Source organism: Alligator mississippiensis, chromosome 1 (genome assembly GCF_030867095.1).
Source record: "Alligator mississippiensis isolate rAllMis1 chromosome 1, rAllMis1, whole genome shotgun sequence".
NCBI classification, from domain to species: domain Eukaryota; kingdom Metazoa; phylum Chordata; order Crocodylia; family Alligatoridae; genus Alligator; species Alligator mississippiensis.
In genome coordinates, this window is record NC_081824.1 from 479,371,771 (window position 1) to 479,383,940 (window position 12,170).

General features: G+C 51.9%; 1 long non-coding RNA gene and 1 other non-coding gene across 5 annotated transcripts; both read left to right on the top strand.

Annotated features, from left to right (window-relative positions):
* The first annotated feature begins 1,479 nt into the window (after positions 1 to 1,479).
* LOC132248815 (uncharacterized) lies at positions 1,480 to 8,658 on the top strand. Of its 4 annotated transcripts, XR_009460249.1 has the most exons (6): positions 1,480 to 2,404; positions 2,725 to 2,927; positions 5,024 to 5,171; positions 6,609 to 6,783; positions 7,403 to 7,487; positions 8,142 to 8,658. It is a non-coding gene; the product is annotated as an uncharacterized LOC132248815 (long non-coding RNA). The 4 variants fall into 4 exon arrangements; XR_009460248.1 differs by lacking the exons at positions 7,403 to 7,487; positions 8,142 to 8,658 and having other exon boundaries at positions 6,609 to 7,368; XR_009460252.1 differs by lacking the exons at positions 7,403 to 7,487; positions 8,142 to 8,658 and having other exon boundaries at positions 2,725 to 2,775; positions 6,609 to 7,368.
* On the top strand, positions 8,310 to 8,379 carry TRNAG-GCC (transfer RNA glycine (anticodon GCC)). Its single transcript has one exon. It is a non-coding gene; the product is annotated as a tRNA-Gly (tRNA).
* Positions 8,659 to 12,170: the final 3,512 nt, after the last annotated feature.

Sequence of the window (12,170 nt, forward strand, 5' to 3'; positions counted from 1 at the left end):
AGCTTAGAGGATCCCCAGGCAGTGGTTTTGGCTGCTCAACACTGAAACCAGCCCGGCTGGCTGTGGGTGTGCAGAGGTGCCCCTGCCTGTTTCCCTACATTAGTGTGGCCAGCCGAGCATGCGTGCCATGAGGGGCATGGGCAGCAGCTGGGTCTGGCATGTGAGCCTGGGTGCAAGGTAGCGGGAGGTGCTGGGACAGAGGCAGAGACACGGGCATCGGTGGGATCAGAGCAGCACTCGGGGAAGGTCTAGGTCTAACTAGCGGCACTTCAGCAAAAAGGTGGTGGCCACCACTGCCCTGCACGATGTCATCCAGCTGTGCCACAGCTCTTGTGCATTAAAAAGCCTGTTCCTGTCCTGAGATAACTGCTGAGGAGAAGGGCAGCTGGGGAGGGACATCCCGAGACCAGATCCATCCCTGATGGGTGATCAGGGTTATCACAGCAATCAGGCCCGTCCCCAAGCCGTCTGTCTCTGCCATCTTAAGTCTCAGAAGTATGATCTGTTTAAATGGCTATGCAGAGCCCTTTTCAATGTGCTACAGCCATGACATCTGGTTCCCAGCCACAGGCCAGAGGAGGGCCATTGTCCCGAGCATGGGGTCATGCTGGTGTCTAGATGGAGCAGAATGGAGAGCTGGTGTCAGCCCTGGATGGAGCTGGGAATCAGGTGGCCCGTTCTCACCATGGCCAGGTAGTGCTCTGTCTGATTTCCCTCCACTCAGAGAGGTGGAGCAAGAGTCCCCAGGTCTGGAGAGGAGCCGGGAGAAGGATGTGCAGGTTTCCCTTGATTTATGCGGTAGATGCGTTTCCAGGGAACGGTGCATAAATTGAATTCACATAAAGCAAACCCACTTTACAATGAAAGAGATAGGGCTGCGTTCCCAGGGCTGTGAGGGAGGGAGGGAGGGAGTGAGGCTGAGGTTAGGGAAGGGGCAGGGAGAGGGGTGCAGCCCCGTGGCTGCAAGCAGGTGGGGTCTGTTGTTCCCGGGGCTGCAGCAGGGGCACCACATCGCAAATATGCGAATCGCATATATGCAAATTTACCTCTCATAGAACAAAGTTCAGGTACAAAATGGTCATCGCATAAGAGTGAATTCACATAAATCAAACCCACATAAATTGAGGGAAACCTGTTTTAGTTTAAATTGCACCACTGACCATTTTCTGATGATTTTTCAGACATTGATTTGTCTCTCGCATAACAATACAAAGCAGGGGCTTGGACTAGATGAGACCTCCTGAGGTGCCTTCCAGCCCTGCTTGTTATGATTACAGGAGCCCATGTAATTCTATTTCCATTAAATCCCTAGTAATAATTATTGCCCTTACTGTGAGTTCACAACTAGAATGACACGGGGATCGCAAAGACACGGGGTCCATGCAGCACTGTTCATCTCGCGGCCTCTGGTTGCTGCAGCTGCTGAGATCAGCGCACGGGTCACAGGGAGCACGAAGGGCCTCACCAGTGCATCGGGCTGGAGGCTCAGAGAGGAGCCCTGGGCTCCGAGTGCCCCGACTCGCTCTGTGCAGGTCCAGAGCGCTGGGAGGGGACACAAACCCGGATGCAGGACCAGGCTCCCAGGGAGACAGGACAAGGGGCTTCCCACCAGCCTGTGCTGTGAAAGCTTCACCCCCAGGCAGGGCTCCCAGACTTGCCCCACAACAGAGCAGGGGCTCCCCAGACACGGCGCAGTGCGAGGGGCCCCGGGGCGATACGTGCTGCGCTGGGCTGTGGGGTGCACGTGCAGAGCTTGCACTGCAATCCCGGCACAGCGCGGTGCTGCACCACGCACACATCCCCTCGCAGCGCACTGCCAGTGGGGGTGGTGTTGGTCCATTGGTAGCTGCGGGGTGAGGGAGCAGGCGCAGGAGTCCCGAGGGCACAGCGGGACACGGCTGGACACAGACAAGGGGCCTGGCTCCCCGGCCGGCGTTGGCTCGGTGCCTGCAGGGGACAGCGCTGCGGGCCGCACTGACCGCACTCGTCCGACACCGGCCTATCGCTAAGCCTCTGACCGGCAGTGACAGCTGACAGCAAGCGCGCCAAATCCGCTGGCTTGGAAGTACAACGCCAGCATCCACGTCACAAGCCAAGTGTGCAACACAGGCACCGACCTGGAGGTTCTTATAGCGCCCCTGGCAGACCCCGGCGGAGTTTATCGCCAAGACTCCCGAGTGCTACTGGCCAGCCGTCACGCACACCGACCACGCGCGAGCGAGGAGCACGTCTGTGCGCGCCCCGCCCCGCCCCGCGCCGCGCTGCACCGCTCCAACACGCCGCACGAACCCCTGCGGCCGCCGCCGCTCCCCCGCGGTGCCGGCCGGGGGTGGGGGGCACCGCTCAGCGCAGCCCGCAGCCACACGGAGCCGGGCACTGCCCTGCCTCCGCCCCAGGCAGCAAGGTGGGTGCGGGGGCAGAGTTTGGTGGAGTCGCCCTTTACAGTGAGACCCCTTTGGCCCAGGGAGGTGAATCGGGGCGACCCCGTTCCCGGGAAGCTCGTGGGCGCGTGCAGCCGTGGCTGGCGCTGCTCTTGTTCCCCTCGCCCGCGCTGCCTGCCCCGCTGTGCACGGCCCAGGTGCACGAGTGAAGGCTGGTTCAACACTTCGGTTTCTGCAGGACCCTTAGCAGTGGTGCTGGGTGTGGTACGCACCACGTAGACTCACTGATCAGAGATGCGTCCGCTTTTGTAAGCATCTGGCAAAAATGCACTTTTTTTTCCAGCAACATCGCAGATAAAGAGACCTGATAAGATGGTCTGGGCACGTGGAATAAGTAAGTCTCAGCCGGGCTCCTGTGTGATATTAGCTCTGTGAGGCATGTGAACACCTGCATGCCATTCACACGGCAGACCTCGAGGTTTCAGGCAGGAAGCCGTAGCATCAGAAGCCGTCTGTGTCTGCTGTGGTCTGAGCTCTCTGCCAGAGGTAGGGGTGGGGGCCAGTCTACTATTTTTCATGATGAAAAAATGACTGAAATGAGTTCTTGAAAAGCAGGTGCCACGAAATTCAGGCAAGTTGCAGAAGGGCGCCTGGAGCCAAAAAAGGCTGAGAAACCACTCTACTAGGTACAGGAAGCCACGATGATCGCTTTCTCTACGGCACCTTCAATAGCAACTGGATATATTTTTCATGCCTGTTAATGGGGACTGATTTCAGACATGCTCCAGTGAAGACATTAAGTAGGACTGGAATTGTCTCCTTGTTTCATTCAGCGTAGGCCTGAAGGCCTCAAGTTGCAGTCAGTTCGTTACTGAACAAACTGCCGGTTTTCAGGGAGTCTCCAGCGCTCGACGCTCCTCACCTCCCGCTCCAGCGCTCGGCGCTTTCTCCCCCGGGCACTGACGCTCCTGGTTATGCCTCTGGCTTTGCTTACACAAAAAGTGGAACCAGTTTAACTCTGGTTTACTCAATCTGGTCAATTTAAGCTAGTGCACACCAATTCACAGGTGGTTTTCTCGGTGTAGCTGGTATTGATAACTTTTTTAAACTAATTTTAATTAAGTAGGCACAATATCTGGCTAGGTGAGGCCTGAAACATCATTTCCCACACCCTTTGCATAGCCATGCATGCACATAGGAAAAGAAAGGAGAAAGTGCTTGATGAAGTTATGGAACCACTTTGATTCCGTTAAGTTACTACATATCTGCTCCCTGACACAGGAAGTTGCTTGGCTTACCTTTCTAGTAGGATCTATTCATTTAGCAATAGCAGTTATAATTATACTTTAAAAATACTTACAGTAAAATGTGATTTCACATGCTCCTGCATTTCGGGGGGAGGGGGAAAATCTTGAAACTCACTTCTTGAATGAAACTTTCCATGCTTCAAAGCTCCCAAAGCTAAACAGAATTATTGAAAATTAGGGTTGGAAGGGACCTCAGGAGGTCACGTAGTCTAAAGCCCTGCTTGAAGCAGGACTACCTCCAACTATATCACCCCACCAAGGCTTTTAAAATTTCAAAGTGAACATAAGTAGTAGGTTTAGATGCCAAAAATGAGTCCAGTAATGCAGTTACTTTAGTACTGTAGTGTATATGAATCATTCTGTTCCTGTTAACTTGAACGTGTAGGAAGAATTATATTTATCAATCTTCTTTTGTTAAATAGAAACCAAAAGACTTATCTAGGCAGAATTGTGGTGGGGGGTATTTATTCTAGTTTTTGCTATAATTTTAAATCTTCCAATTTGAATGTTGTATTACTGGGATTTTTACCTTTAAATGGGTAAAGTATTGTCATGAAATACTGTATGATGCACACCCAAAGAGAAGGTGCACTGTATTTTAAGGTTGGGAAATTAGAGCAAAGAGAAGCAAAAGTGTCTAGCCAAACCAATAATTACCCTTCCATTAATATTAGATTCTGTTTCTCACCTCTCTAAACACTTTCCTCTGGTGAGATAGTATCATCTTTTTACATTAATCTTAGGATTTAGTATGGGATATTTCTCTTGTGGAGTGGGGGGTGGGGTTCCAAAGAGGAAATCATCCACTATGAATGCTTTGGGCTTGATTCAGTACTCTGTAGAGTCAGTGAAAAGACTCCCATTCATCTCAGTGTCAATTGGATTGGATCCTTAAAATGGCTTTTCTTGGGGAAACAAGAAAGATTAAAAATAGATTAAAAAATGCAAAAAACCAAGGCGGATTAAAAATAGAATGACAAGTTTTGACTTTTAAGCTGCTAGTTCAGGTCTAGTAATGGCTGGTAGGGAATAAAAGTCGTAACTGTTTGGGAACCTTTTGGCCTTTTTGAAGATAGGCTAGTATGATTTGTGGTGGAAAAGCATCAGACCCTACTTGCCAGCTTTTCTTGTGCTGTTTTCAAGGTTGCTTTGAAGACTGTTGGCTCTGTTAATATCTTTGCAAGTGGTGATTTGTATTGAACATGGGACTTTGGTAACTCTTGGAAAGGATTTCTAAATCTCTTGTCTACAGAACTAACCATGGGTATTATTAGCGCCCAAAATGTTAAATAATTCACTTACTGAGAAATTAACTTTTTTTTCTTCTTCTTTCAGTGCTACAACTTGTTGTGAAGCATTTACAGCTGCTCCACTTGTCCATATTTTCAAACAGGCAGGATCTTTTGAAAACGATACCTAATGTTATATTATTAAAATGGCTATCCATACAAGGCAGAGAGTGTAAAAATGAAAATGCTGACAGGTATTTTTTAATCTTTTGAGATTATAACTAACATTTCATTGATATCTATGTTTTATTAATTATCTCTGTAAGCAAATATAAATTGCTGTATTATACATCTACTAGACAAGGGTTGCTCAATTTGCATCCCCTGGGCCAAATGCAGCCCCATGGAGCCATCACATCTGGCTTGTGGGGCTCCCCATGGGTCTGGGGAATTGGCAGCAAGCGAGTGGTGGCCATGAACACAGCCTCCCCCCACTTTCCCCTGCCAAATCCCCAAGCCCCAGTACCTGCGTGGCTGGTCTGAGCCAAGCTATGCCTCTTTCCCCCGTGGGCCTGGGCCACGTTCCCCCACTTCGGGATCAGGGTTGGACCGTGTCCCCTTCCTTTCCTGCAGGGCCGGGTTGGGCCAGGCCACGCACTCTTTCCCTCCCTACAGGGTCACCTGGCTAGCCTTCTTTCCCTCTTCACAAGGATGGGTCAAGCTCCTTTCCCCATCAGGGCTGTGTTGAAGCCGGTTTGTCCCCCACCTGGCCAGATGGTGCCCACCCACGTGCCAGAGCAGGAACACCTGGATCCAGCCCATGAATGTACTGGCCACTGGCAGCCTGGCCTGCCGTGTAAAACTGTTGGGGCTGCACTCTACTATCGGTGGTCCATTAAACCAATTTTAAATAAGTCATTAAATTGCAAATTATGCGATCATAATTTTATCACTACTTTATATTTTCCTTTCAAAGGAAAAAATAGAAGTACGCTGTGACAGGCTCACAGCCACAGGGGCTGCCATGACACCCCTAGCAGCCTTGCTGCTCCTGCCTGGCTCCAGCTCTAATGTCACTCTCTCTTCATTGTTCACTAGCCGTGCCTTGCTCTTAACATTACAGGTTGATTCAAGGGGGCTGCTAGCAGGCCTTAGAGTGAGCGCCAATCCAGTAAGTTTCCCCTGGGTCTGAGGCCCCATGGGCCGCTATCCAGACATCCAACCTTGGTAGGTTCCTCTCGGCCTGACTGCAGGTGCCCTACAGGGACCTAGCCTTAAGGGCAAACGGTGTGGTTCCTTTTCCTCCCCTACTCCACGCCCTAAGCCTCAGAGGTGTTCTCCCTTTGATTTACCTTCTTACACACTCTGCCCCTTTGAGCTCTCAGACCCCTCCACCGCCCAGCCCTGGACACAGGTGGCTCTGGGCCTCTTGGACCTCGTCATCTGGGTCTCAGCCTTTTTTCAGTTCTGGGACCCCTCCCTGGGTCCCACCCTCAGTGGGAGGGCTCCTGGGATACTGGCTCTCTAAGCAAGCCTTGAGTCTGCACCCCCAGGGTTCAAGGCTAAGCATAAATCAATAAGAAACATCACCGCCGTCTGGCAGACACCTCAGTCTTTAGAGGTGTAACATAAAGACCACTTGCCTGTAAACCCAGTCTTCCTCAGTCCAAGGAACTTGCCTCTGTTTCCAGACCTGTAGAGTTGTTCAGCCAAAATCCAGTTCCCTTCAGGGACCCGGAGCCAGGAGTTGTGCACTGTGTAGTAGCTGGGGAGAAACGAACAGACTGGTGCAGACGCTGGGCTCATGTAGCTCCAGCCTGAGCCCTCTTCCAGCCTCTCAGACTGCTTGCTCTCCTAAAGGATCAGGTACATCCCAGTGCCCTGCTACATACTTATTCTGTATACTAGATAACCATGATAGTTGATTACCGTGTTAATTATTTGTATGTCCTTCGATGAGGAGAGGTGACAATCCTGACGATAGTTCTGATGTAGCTCCTTTTAACTCCATGATCATCAGAAGAAGTTCATCACATTTCTGAGTGAGCTCCAATCCCACTACCAGAAATCAGCGGGAGAGGATGGAGAAGAGACAGTCAACTCCACGTGGAAGAGAGATGCTTGGTACAGGCTGCTCCAGAGCCCAACGGGAGGGGAATTGGACAGTGAGAAGGAAGAGGACAGCGACATAACCGGACCCGATGACAGCGAGGAGGTCGGCGACAGGATCAGCAGCAGTGGGAGTGACAGTGACATCGACAGCAAAAAGGACAGGGAATCAACTGAGATTTTAAACCCTAAAGAGTTTCTTTGGACCAAAGGTCTATGGCAGCGGGTGGATGTGTGGAGCCCCAGGGGAATGGGTGTGTTTTTTGTAACACGTGCGCAGTTCTTCTTGTGCGATGAAAGGCTTATGATGGAGGATGAATATATTTAACTTTATATATTAAATCAGATTGAGTGTAGTCCTTTGCTTACCTGGCAGGGGAAACATCGTGACCACCGAGGCAGTTTTCCTAGTCGCAACGGGGGACAACCGCTTTCCTGGCACTGGGGTAGTACCCACAAAGGTAATGCCTAATTCATCTCCAATGTAGCTGCTGGAGTGGGGAGATCTTGGCTTTATGTCACTTTATGGACATGGGAGACTCCTCCCAAGCTTGCTCCTGTGGCCATATGGCTGAGTGCAAGCAAAACTCGGGGGCATCCAAACCCCAGCATGTAGGATGCCCCTCAAAGGAGTTGGGGACATCTGAAGTCCCAGATGGGGCTGGAGGATGTTTGCTGGTAGTCAGGCCACTTATGGTTCTGCAAAGACTCACGGATTTGGAGTTGATTTGGCTCATTTGGTTTGCAACATGGGGAATTTTTTTTTTTAAATCTCCCCCCTCTTGCCCTGGGACCAGTGAAGGATGACTGCAAACATCAATCCAGAAAAAGGGAAAGGAACAGCCAAATGCCCAGTCCGTAGCACAGACACCACACATGCAGGCGTCTGCTATGTCCATCCAGCCTCTCTTGGGCGCCCACATTCTCGGATGATTTTAATCACTGCAGGTCAGGATCCCCCCAGCACCCAGCCCAGCAAAGGAGGGAGTTGCATGGAAAGCAGGAGCTCAAAAAGGGATTAGAGGTCCTTGTGCAAGCAAAGACAAAGAAACAAACACACCAAAGGTGGCTCAATCACTTCCCCAGGGTGACATTTCCCCTCTTTTCCAATGCAGGCTGTTTCTTTCAGTTCTGGCCAGGGCTTATTGATCAGCTTTGGGCCATGGCGTTGAAGAGCTCCCAAAACCTCTGGCTTGTTTGTCCTTGGAGTGAACTGGAATGGAGGGAAGAGTCACCATCACCTTTTCTTTCCAGGGGTTTCATCAGGAGCTTTGCTACCTCAAGCATTGGTGGTTCATGGTAGAATTCCTGCTTGCCATGTAGGAGACCTGGGTTCAATTCCCAGCCAGTGCAAGTGAATACAGTGCACATACTAGCAGACTGAGCTAATCCTTGACAAGTATGGTTGTTTGTTGTAACTTTCTATTATTCTTTGAATTAAAAAAATAAACAAACCAACAGATATTTCAAAGCAAACATGGCAGAGTAAATCCACAATTTATTTACGTTATTGATTCCTTTCTGAAACTTCTGCATTTTATTCATGATTCATATGCAGATGGATACACAACTAGCAGCACTAATATTGTGTGGCACCATTAAAAAAAATCTGATGGCACCCCAGAGTGCCCACTCACCCTGGCTGAGATTCACTCCTCTAGGTTATTTCAACAGCACGGAGAGCATGCTACAAATAGAAAACAGGAGAACAAAAGTGCACCCTTCATCCCATGCCTTGTCCAGCAGGGAAAATGAAAGGTCTGAGAAAGAGAAACCCCACATATTTAATACCTTAATTTTATTTCAGTCTTCACAAAAAAGGTTTGCTGTCCATTGAGAAATACATTTGGCAGAAAGAGAAGGGGAGGAGAGAATGAGAGGGAAGTTCAAAGCTGGATGCAGCACCCTGGACATTAAATCTACATTTCATTTCAAAATGCAGTGTCTCCACAGCGCAGCTCTTTCCATCCTGAATGACCTCTCCTTTGCATCACTGCCCTTTTCTATTTTCTTGCCCCCTTGCCTCCCTTTGCTTTTTTTTTTTGTCTTCAGCAAAACTCTGGGGATTATTACAGAAAGGGTGTTGACTCTTACCACTCCCCATGGAGGGATTTTTCAATGGAGTCGGGCATAAAATACCACAAAAGTCCTTTTATACAGAAAGTAAAGTTACACCTCGGCAAAGGAGAAGTACTGCCTCCTCCCCTCCTCCCCACCTCAACCACGGAGCAGTCTTCATTTCCCAGGATAAATGAGAAACCCCGGGGAGACCCTGTTGTGTGGACACGGGCAGAGATCACTGAAAGGTCTCAAATTAAACCCCGCTGTGCAGCAAAGGACTTGTCAGCACTGCCGCGGGGCTGCCGACAGGAGCAGGTCCCCTCCACCCACTCCTGTCCTGCGCTCACTTCAAATCAAGGCACCACGGTCACCGGACGGAGGAACTTGAGTCCATGCCCCCAAAGCAAAGAGACTGAAAACAGGCCACGGCCACCCCAAGGGGTGGTGGCATCTTGCCTACAGGCCTGGTGCAGAGAAGGGGTGTTGGGGACCTGGGTGGACCTAATCCACCTCCAGCTGTGTGTGCTTTAGGGACAGCGGGCTGGAGAAGTGTTGGTCTTAAAGCTGAGTGTGCTGCTGGAGGGGCTGGGCTCTGTCACGGGGGTGGGTGGGCAGTACACAATTCTGCCCGGGCTCACCCAAGCCAAGAGCCCTGCGTTAGAAAGGCAAGGCTCTTTGAGAAGATGCAGAATATTTTATTAGACCAACTGAGTAGTTGGAAGAAAGTTCTTGGCAAGCTTTCGGGCGCAGTCACCCTTCTTCAAGCATAGGAAGTCTCTGCTGGTCTGAGACTCCAAGGAGTGAGAGAAGCTGTAAGTGTGGCAGGATGTCAGTGAAAGTGTAAATAGGAGAAATTAGAAAGACAAACGGTAAAACAAGGTAAAGGTGTTTGCAGCCTGCTCTGGGCAGCCCCGGACACCCCCCACAGCCGCCCTGGGCAGCCCCCTGGACATCCCCTGCAGCCCGGTGGTGCAGCCCAGCACCAGCCGATGGGAGGGAGCATCCAGTTCCCTGGCTCGGCCCCGGGTCTGCCCCCTCCCCACCTCCCCAGCATTGGTCGGGAGCGGGCCGGAGCTAAGCCCATGGGCCCCACACTGCTGCCGGACGCCACCTAAAAGAAGACGTGGCGGGGGCTGTTCTCCAAGGTGCAGACGCCGGAGCTGAAGGGCGGGTCCACCAGCAGTGGTACCTGTCCCTGTGTGACCGACTTGGGACCAAGTCCCAGCTCCAGGCCCCTCAGGGCCCGCTCGTGTAAGCAGGTCCGAGGCAGGGGGTGCGGTGCGGGCTGAGCCATGAGGTGCAGCCACATCTGGGCAAAGGCTGCAGCCAGCGGGGGCTGCTCCAGTCGGTGCCACCGCTCCGCGCCCTGCTCTGCTCCCGTGCCACTCCCACTGCTGCGGCTGCTGCCCCACGGGCAGGCACCAGATGTGGCTCCTGCCAGGTGGGACCAGCCCCCAGCCTGGCGCAGGGCGAAGTGACTGAGTTGGCAGCGCAGGATGAGTGTGGCTGCTGCCTGGATCATACACCCGGCATCAGTTCATAGGCCCAGCTCTGCAAAGTGGTTTGCATTGCAATTTGTTCCCTCTCAGGGTCAGGCCTGAGAGACTGGAGGCAGAGTGTTGTTCTGGCGAGGAGTGTGCCCCACGGGGAGTCGGGGTCTGTTGTCTTTGCTAGATTCTGGTGGGCAGGTTGCGGGGTACAGGACAGAGTTGGCAGGTTTTGTGTTTTGAGCTGTAGGAAGGTGGCTTCAGTTCTGGTGCTGAGGTCAGGTGCGTGTTTGACTGTACAAACCACCTTTCAGAGCTGGACCACGGACTGCACTTCATCAGCCTCCTGGGCAGTCGGTACAGAAACTCCTGGACTCAATGCACACAGTGGAGTCTGGCACGCTGCGCCCGGCCGGACACCTGACAGCCCAGGCACCTCTGCACTTTTACCTGTGCTCCTACACCCCCTTTTCCCCCGACCCCCCACCCCAGCCTGTCCCTCCCCCCCGACACCTCCATTTCCATTTTCACTGACTGGCTTTCTCGCCTGCATTGTGGGCCAGGCCAGCCGCTGGCTTCTTTACTATTCCTTCCACCCACGACCAGCTGCAGGTACTTCCTCAGCCTGACAAAGGGGTTTGCAACACTAAAGCGTCCAAAGATACATTTTTTTAAGTACTCCTTTTTATTCATAATACACATATAGACATAAAAACACAAGATAAGCCATCACACACCATGAATAACATCATATGTCCAACACAACACAACACAACACCTTTACTTCTCGCTGTCAATTCCTGTATGAAACAACAGGCTCTGTGACACTTCTGTGTGGGTACCTTTGATGCCGATGCTGATGCTACTGGCGTTGAGCCAGCTGAGTTATTGTACCTGCTGTCAGGTAGAGCGGAGGCCCGGGCGTGAGGCTGTAGGGGAGGAGGAGGCCTCAGTGGGGCACACTGCCGTGTTGTGCAGAGGCCCCAGCACCAGGAAGGGCACACCTTAACACACACACAGTGTCACCCACCCACATCACGAGTTTTGCCTGTCGGCAGCTTGGGGCGCAGGGCCCCAAACGACAGAGTCCCCCCGCGAGACACACACGGCTGGCCCAGCACGCACTCAGGCCTGGTCTAGGACACACACAGCTGCCAGGCTTTGTGGCCTCAGTACGAGCCACCACCCCTGCAGGTTTGACCCCCTGTGTTGTAACACACAGCCGTGACATGCGTTTGGCTTTCAAGAATTTGGGGTGCAGTTCCCCCAAGCCCCTACACCAATCATCTTAAAATATGGCACACTTAGTGCTCTCCACAGAGGCTACCATCCCTACCAATTTAATCCAAATTGGACAAAAACAACCAAGTTATAGATCTTCCATTGATTCCCCATTATACCCTGTGGCCAGATCGCCGAGGTGGCTCTGAAGCTTCGGAGCCACTTCAGCCGGATCAAGGCAGAAACCCGGTCTGGAGCTCCAGACTGGATCACTGCCATCCTAAGTGGCCGGATCCAAAGCCGGACCGGATCACTGCCGACTCGCACAGCCCTACTGCCGGAAGCAGCGCAGGGGACCCTGCAGTGGGCGGTGTG